This window comes from Schistocerca piceifrons, chromosome 7 (genome assembly GCF_021461385.2).
Source record: "Schistocerca piceifrons isolate TAMUIC-IGC-003096 chromosome 7, iqSchPice1.1, whole genome shotgun sequence".
In the NCBI taxonomy this organism is placed as follows: Eukaryota; Metazoa; Arthropoda; class Insecta; order Orthoptera; family Acrididae; genus Schistocerca; species Schistocerca piceifrons.
Window position 1 is genome coordinate 482,317,972 of NC_060144.1, and position 8,312 is coordinate 482,326,283.

Sequence of the window (8,312 nt, forward strand, 5' to 3'; positions counted from 1 at the left end):
CGTATCATCTAACACAGCCACACATCGATCAAGACGCATCCAACACATGGCTAAGAAAAGGCAGTATATACAGTGCGACGGAAGGATTCATGATTGCAATACAGGATCGAACAATAAACACCAGATATTACTGCAAGCATATTATTAAAGATCCCAATACCACAACAGATAAATGCAGACTTTGCAAACAACAAATAGAAACAGTAGATCACATCACAAGTGGATGTACAATACTAGCCAATACAGAATACCCCAGAAGACATGACAATGTAGCAAAAATAATACATCAACAACTTGCCATAAAACATAAACTAATAAACCAACACGTTCCCACATACAAGTATGCACCACAAAATGTACTGGAGAATGATGAATACAAATTATACTGGAACAGAACCATTATAATAGATGAAACAACACCACATAACAAACCTGACATCATACTCACCAATAAAAAGAAGAAATTAACACAACTAATCGAAATATCCATACACAATACAACAAATATACAGAAAAAACAGGAGAAAAAATTGAAAAATACATCCAACTGGCTGAGGAAGTCAAGGACATGTGGCATCAGGATAAAGTTGACATTATACCAATTATACTATCAACTACAGGAGGCATACCACACAATATCCACCAGTACATCAACGCAATACAGCAACATCCAAACGTATATATACAACTACAGAAATCCGTAATTATTGATACGTGTTCAATAACCCGAAAGTTCCTAAATACAATGTAACACATGCCGTACAGTTAAAACGAAGTCTCGCTTGATCAAGGTCCGCGTCACTTTCCATTTTTAACCAGACATAACGTCTGAGAAAGTAAAGAAATAATAATAATGATAATAATAATAATAATAATAATAATAATAATAATAATAATATGCTGCTGCTGCTGCTGCAGCAGCAGCAGCAACAACGACAGCAACAACAAAACAATGACAACACGTCGACACTCCATAGAGTATGTTGGGTTACAATAGCGGTATGTGGGCGAACGTTATCGTGTTGGAAAACACCCAGTGGAATGCTGCTCATGATAGCAGCACAACAGGTCGAATCACCAGATTGGCATACAGATTTGCAGTCAATTTGCGCGAGATAACCACGAGTGTGCTCCTGCTGCCATACGAAATCTCACTCCACACGATAACTCGAGGTGTAAGTCAAGTGTGTCTAGCATGCAGACAGTTTGGCTGCAGGCCCCCAACTGGCCGCCTCCTAACCAACACAAGGCCACCACTGGCACCGAGCAGAACCAGCTTTCATCAGAAAACACAATAGACCTCCACCATGCCTTCCACTGAGCTCTCACTTTGACAATACTGAAGTCGTAATTGGCGGTGGCTTGGGGTCAGTGGAATGCACGCTACAGGGTGTCTGTCTCGGAGCTGTCCTCGAAGTAACCGATTTGTAACAGTTCGTTGTCACTGTGGTGCCACCTGCTGCTTACATTGCTGCTGCAGATGCAGTACGGTGCACCAGAACCTTACGCCGAACACGATGGTCTCCCCTCTCGTTGGTTCCACGTGGCCGTCCGGAACCCGGTCTCCTTGTGACCGTACGTTCCCGTGACGACTGTTGCCAGCAGTCATGTGGCTTCATTCCTGCCAAGTCTTTCTGCAATATCGCAGAAGGAACATCCAACTTTCGTAGCCGTACTTCACAAACTCGTTAAGACTCATTGAGGCGTTGATAATGGCGTGTTGGTCGCCTTAGAGGCACTTTTGACTGGCAGCCACTCACCACGTCCTGTTTCTTTAAGGTAAGTAACGCTCACAACCATTACAGCGTCTGTATAAAGCAAATTTGATTTGCATCCTCATAGTAGCGCTACTAGCGTCACTCTTATGCGAGTAGTGCGAAATTGGAATACACATTATCTTTCAGAAGTAAAAAACACGCCTACCGCCTTCGTTTATCTCACAGCTTCATGGTGTTGAGATTTTTTTCCGCGGTCGAAAAAGGTACGAGTGTGTCTTACTAGCGACAGACTGACAAATCTTATCACCAGAGATAAGTAGGTGGATTTTACATACTGAGACATTGGGTTGGTTGTAAAAGTAGAACTGATGAAAAATTTTTGATTGACCTCTCTTTAATCCTGTAGTGCCCTGCGTGACACGTGTGTCACACTGGGTCTGAAATGCTGAAGGGCTACTATTTGCGTCCTTTCTGCTTAATTCATAGCGTGACATATCAGTTAAAGCGCCCCGAGTAATCTCTGGTGGCATTAATATGAATCACTGATGCGGACAAAGCGCACCAAGGTAGTTTCGTCAACCGACCGCTGCTCTGAACAGCTATGTCACGCCAGGTAACATTGTTACATTCATTGTCCTCATATTACTGCAGTTTTTCGGAATATTTTAATATATTTTATGTTACAATTCCACAAATAAAATATTGTTTGAGAACGGAAAAACAATTCTATAGTGTGCTGTAATAGGGGTTGAAAATGCGTGTTACGAACATGTTACGTACGGCAATGGGTAATACAGTTGTGGATGAATCCAAAATTATTTCATTTCATGAAACAATGGAACTCGTGATAAAGTTAAAGTAACAATGATAGTCCATCGAAGATATACGAGGGCGGTTCAGAAAGTAACCTCCGATTGGTCACAGTGCGGGTTGTGGGGGGAGTAGCGACGCCATCTGTGCGTTCACGCACTCAACAGGTCAGTCGGCATCAAGCCGTGGTCGAGTGAACGTCGTACCTGCGCTAGTTTAGTTTTTGTGGCAGTTTGAAATGTGTGCTGCAATAGAAAACCCCGCCAAATGTGAAGTGCGTGCTGTCATAAGGTTTTTTACAGCCAAAGGATATTCTGCAGCAGCTATTCATCGTGAGCTTTGTGCCGTGTACGGACCAAGAGTTATGAGTGAAGGAGTTGTCCGTGAATGGGTACATTTATTTAAAAGTGGACGAGAAAACGTTCATGATGAAGAGAGGAGTGGTAGACCATCATTGGTGACTGACGAACTCGTTCAGACAGTTTATGCAAAAGTTCGTGAAAATCGACATTTCTCAATGTCGGAGTTGTCTACTGGTTTTCCACAGATTTCTAAGACTCTCTTGTACGAGATAGTGATAGCAAGATTGGGTTACCGTAAGTTCTGTGCACTATGGGTGCCCAAAATTCTTACCGACCACCACAAAACTCAAAGAATGGCCTCTGCATTAGACTTTCTGTCACGTTATGAGGACGAAGGAGAACCATTGTTAAACAGAATCGTGACCGGTGACGAAACCTGGATTAAGTACGTGAACCCTGAGACAAAAGAACAGTCAAAGATGTGGGCACATTCAAATTCGCCTACCAAACCAAGAAAAGCCTCGCAAGATTTTTCTGCCAGAAAACTGATGGCAACGGTGTTTTGGGATGCCAAAGGGGTGTTGTTGGTTGAATTCATGGAACGTGGTACGACCATTAATCAAGACGTGTACTGTGAAACAATAAAAAAGTTACAACGGGCTATACAGAACAAACGCCGTGGTATGCTGACTTCCGGTATCGTTTTTTTGCACGATAACGCCCGTCCTCACTCTGCTCGCAGAACAACGGCCCTTCTTGAGTCCTTCAAGTGGGACATTATCAACCATCCACCTTACAGCCCAGACCTGGCGCCAAGTGATTATCACCTCTTCATGCATTTGAAGAAATGGCTCGGGTCACAGCGGTTTGATGACGATGAAGAACTTAAAGATGCGGTCACAGGCTGGCTCCAGGCACAAGTGGGTGATTTTTATGCAGAAGGAATTTCAAAGCTTGTGAAGAGATACGATAAGTGCCTCAATCGCTATGGAGACTATGTAGAAAAATAGTGCAAAGATGTAGTTGTAAGATGTATATATTAAAATATTTTTATTTAACTTGGTGTATTTTTTTAAATCAACCGGAGGTTACTTTCTGAACGGCCCTCGTACTTTATATTCTGGACGAGACGAGCCTGATGTAAGTAAAACAGAAGACTTGTACTTAGATGATGATGATGATGATGATGATGATGATGATGATGATTCTGACGAAACAGTTGCAGTTACTACAAGAAACTATCCAAGATGTGAACAAGTATCGCCTAATATTCCTTTTTCTGCTGAAAACGATCCTGAAGATTGTTTAGCTGAAGATGAGTCCATAAAGCGGGACGACAGTGTTGCAGAAAAGTTTCATCGACTACTGTGGAAGAAGGGAGATTTTGATCCAGTCATGGAGCCATTTGTTCCTGTTCCTGTATCAGTTCTTTCTGGACTAGTGACTCCTCTGGAACATTTCAGAACTCTGATGATGGATGACATGCTTCACAACTTGGTAGACCACTAAAATCAGTACAGCGTACGAAAGACCGGAGCAAAAGTGAACACAAGCAAGTCGGAACTGGAACAAATTTCAGGCATGTACCTGAGAATGGGACTTGCTCAAAGGTTTAGCATTCGCTGCTAGTGGGAGACCCACATGGCCCACACAGTTGCTTTGTAACGTTACGGCACGAAATACATATGAAAAACAGTTGAGCGTCCTCAACTTCGAAAATATTAGTAACTGATGAAGCTAAAACTAATGATAAATCCGGAAAACTGGAACATGGCTGAATCAATTCAGAAAAAAATGTTTGAAAGAAGTTCCAGAACGCCACTGTGTGGATGAGGTAATGATTGCTTTTAAAGGCAGAAGCACTTGAAACAGTTTATGCAAAGAAAAACCTATAAGGCGGGGGTTAAAATATGGGGTAGGGCAGGAGCTTCTGGCTACTCACATGACTGACATTTATCATGGCGTAGCAGGAAAAAAATGTAAAAAGGAAGAGAAAAGCAGGGAAAGGGCTCACATATGAAGTGGTCGTAAAATTAAGATACGTTGCCACAAAACCACAATTTCAAGGTGTATGACGACAGCTTTTTTACGAGTGGTATACTTGTCCAGTGCCTGTTGAATAGACGTTTCTGTTCCAATGGAAGATTGTGACCTCAACAAAAAGACATGAAGGCTGAAGGACAAGGAGCAATAACAAGTCTAGTAGACCACATAGGACGATTCATTGTACTGAGATGGTACGACAACAAACTTGTTACTCTGCTGTCATCTTTTGTTGGTGTTGAGCCCGAGGATAAGAAAGACAGGTGGAACAAATCACAAAGAGAATATGTTCAAGTCCTAAAACGAGATGTTATCCCAGCTTACAACACCTGTATTGGTGGTATTGATCTGATGACCAAACTATAATCACTATACAAATACCACATAAAATCAAGGAAATTGTATTTATACATCTTCTGGCACACAATTACAATTGCTTTAGTCAATATCATAAGGATAGCAAGTTTCTTCAAGAACTACACATTCCACTACGCACATTCCAAGCAGAAATTGCGGGTGGTTTAGTACTGGCAAGGAAAGACAAAAGGGAGGAAAGAAGAAAAAGAGGACTGCGACACCAATTCTACCAGTTGTAGATTGCCAAAAGGACAAGTATTATGATTGACCTATGTGGAAGGAAACAAGAGAACGATACAAGATACGTATCAAGATGGTATCATAGGCATTGTGTGAAAAATGTGAAGTATTTTTGTGCTTACGTAAAGATAAATTATTTCAGAAGATTTCACACATAATGACTAATTGACTGGCTAATAATTTGTTGTTTTTTATTTTATTGTGAAAAGGAATTAACAATTTTGCATGAAATACTCTTAAGTGATTCAGCTGCTGTTTTACAGCATACAACAACCAGGCTGTGCGGAAGTGAGACACATATGGTGACTTGGTGTTGTGTGATTATAATCATTTACATCATACTCTATGTAATAATTATAAATAAACGCATTTAAAAGTAAGTTGATATTAATGTATTCACTCTTCAAAACAGAATATTCCATAAAATGAGAATATAGGAGATTTTAGAACTAGAATCTATAAATTCTTAACATGTCCTGCCATCCAGTATTTTATACTGTCTATTGTCCGCTGTGACATCAAAATTTTTAGGTGGAAAATGTCAAAACAGTTAGAACTGCACGTGAAATAGTGAAAAGAGGGACTAATAAGAGGTTTTCGTGAAATAATTTTTGGGACTGTGGGGAATGATGTTTCGCATTACAGCGTTACGGCACTGGTTCCCAAACTGGGGTAATCACCCCTGAGGGGTAAAACCCATAAGGCTTTGATGTCATGACAGAACATTATTTTTAAATAATTATTGGTATTATCACAATTTTGTAAGATTCTAATAATGGTTAAATCAGTTATCAATGGTTTTTTTCTCAATTGCTGGCATTAATGTGGTTGATGTTCAGGAATTTTGGTACCTAGGCAGCAAAATAACTGATCATGGACAGAGCAAGGACGACATAAAAAGTTTACTAGTACTGACAAAAATGGCATTCCTGGCCAATAGTTTACTAGAATCAAATGTAGATCTTAATTTGAGGAAGAAATTTCAGGGAATGTTCGTTTGAAACACAGCTTTGTATGGTAGCGAAATGTGGACTGTGGGTAAACCGGAACAGCAGAAAATCGAAGGATTTGAGAGGTGGTGCTGCAGAAGAATATTGAAAATTACGTGCACTGATAAAGTATCGAATGAGATGGTTCGCCACAGAATAGGCGAGAAAAGGACTGTGTGGAAAACACTGAAAAGGAGGAGGGAGAAGATGGTAGGACATCTGTTAAGACATTAAGGAATAACTTCCATGGTACTAGAGGAAGCTGTAGAGAATAAAAACTGTCGAGGAAGACAGAGATTGCAATACATTCAGCAAATAACTGAAAACGTAAGTTTCTAGTGCTACTCAGAAATGAAAAGGGTGGCACAGGAGAACAACTCGTGGCTTGCCGCATCAAACCAGTCAGAAGACTGATGACTCAAACATAAAAGAAAAAAAGAAACGCGTGGCATCGTAAGGTGGAATTTAAATTTTGTGCTTTGTTCCATACAACGCTGACAGTAAAAGACGTACGTAACAAACACTAAATACCTCATGGAAATGTCTTCTCCATGTTGTTAGTTCGTGCAATAGACGAGAAATTCCTTCATTACTCACATTACAGACAAACGAACTGAGTTATAGCACGATATGACAGTAACTACATAAGGGCTACGATACTTTATTATTATTATTATTATTTTTATTTCTGTCCTGGTTAAAAATGGAAAGTGAGGCGGACCTTGATTAAGTGTGACTTCCTTTTAACTGTACGGTATATGTTACATTGCATTTAGGAACTTTCGGGTAATTGAACATGTATCAATAATTACAGATTTCTGTAGTTGTATATATACGTTTGGATGCTGCTGTATTGCGTTGATGTACTGGTGGATATTGTGTGGTATGACTCCTGTAGTTGATAGTATAATTGGTATAATGTCAACTTTATCCTGAGGCCACATGTCCTTGACTTCCTCAGCCAGTTGGATGTATTTTTCAATTTTTTCTCCTGTTTTCTTCTGTATATTTGCTGTATTGTGTATGGATATTTCGATTAGTTGTGTTAATTTCTTCTTTTTATTGGTGAGAATGATGTCAGGTTTGTTATGTGGTGTTGTTTCATCTATTATAATGGTTCTGTTCCAGTATAATTTGTATTCATCATTCTCCAGTACATTTTGTGGTGCATACTTGTATGTGGGAACGTGTTGGTTTATTAGTTTATGTTTTATGGCAAGTTGTTGATGTATTATTTTTGCTACATTGTCATGTCTTCTGGGGTATTCTGTATTGGCTAGTATTGTACATCCACTTGTGATGTGATCTACTGTTTCTATTTGTTGTTTGCAAAGTCTGCATTTATCTGTTGTGGTATTGGGATCTTTAATAATATGCTTGCAGTAATATCTGGTGTTTATTGTTCGATCCTGTATTGCAATCATGAATCCTTCCGTCGCACTGTATATACTGCCTTTTCTTAGCCATGTGTTGGATGCGTCTTGATCGATGTGTGGCTGTGTTAGATGATACGGGTGCTTGCCATGTAGTATTTTCTTTTTCCAATTTACTTTCTTCGTATCTGTTGATGTTATGTGATCTAAAGGGTTGTAGAAGTGCTTACGAAATTGCAGTGGTGTAGCCGATGTATTTATATGAGTGATTGCTTTGTGTATTTTGCTAGTTTCTGCTCGTTCTAGAAAGAATTTTCTTAAATTGTCTACCTGTCCATAATGTAGGTTTTTCATGTCGATAAAGCCACTTCCTCCTTCCTTTCTGCTTAATGTGAATCTTTCTGTTGCTGAATGTATGTGATGTATTCTATATTTGTGGCATTGTGATCGTGTAAGTGTATTGAGTGCTTCTAGGTCTGT